A 646-nucleotide genomic window follows, 5' to 3' on the forward strand; every position below is an offset into this window, starting at 1 on the left:
CTCATTACCTGATACCAATAAGGCCGCATAAAAAAAAGGTAACTACGTCCAGAATGATAGACCACACGGCCATGGCCGTGGAGGGTGGAAATGACGTGGCCATGGCCACTATAACACATTTGGCCGTGGGAATCACTATGGCAGAGGCCGTGGGTATCAACCCAATTTGAGCCAAGGTCAAGGCAGTGGCCGTGGTATATCCCTTAAACCACACAGCGCGACCAAATCAGTGTGCCATAGATGTGGAATGGGGAACCATTGGGCTAAGATATGAATGACTCCCAAAGAGAGTCTGAAAGGGAAGAATCCTGAAACCCACTTGGTCTATAAAGATGGTGAAAATAATTTCGAACATGATCAAGATGATCTTATGGAATATGAGACTTATTATTGCCTAAAAGAATCAAGTTGATAATATGATTTCGACATTAAACTTGTGTGATTGGTTTGCTTGTATGTTTTCTCTGATTTTTATCTCATTGAATTTATTTATATTACATTGTCTGCTTAGATTAAATGAATTAATGATTTTTCTATATGAGTACACTAAAAAACGCCAATATAAGTACAAAAGCAGGTATCACTAGTCTGAAAGAAGACTATGGCTAGGCTAATATATTATTGCCTAAGGGTATGCATCTAAAAA

Source organism: Brassica oleracea, chromosome C3, assembly GCF_000695525.1.
Source record: "Brassica oleracea var. oleracea cultivar TO1000 chromosome C3, BOL, whole genome shotgun sequence".
NCBI lineage: Eukaryota > Viridiplantae > Streptophyta > Magnoliopsida > Brassicales > Brassicaceae > Brassica > Brassica oleracea.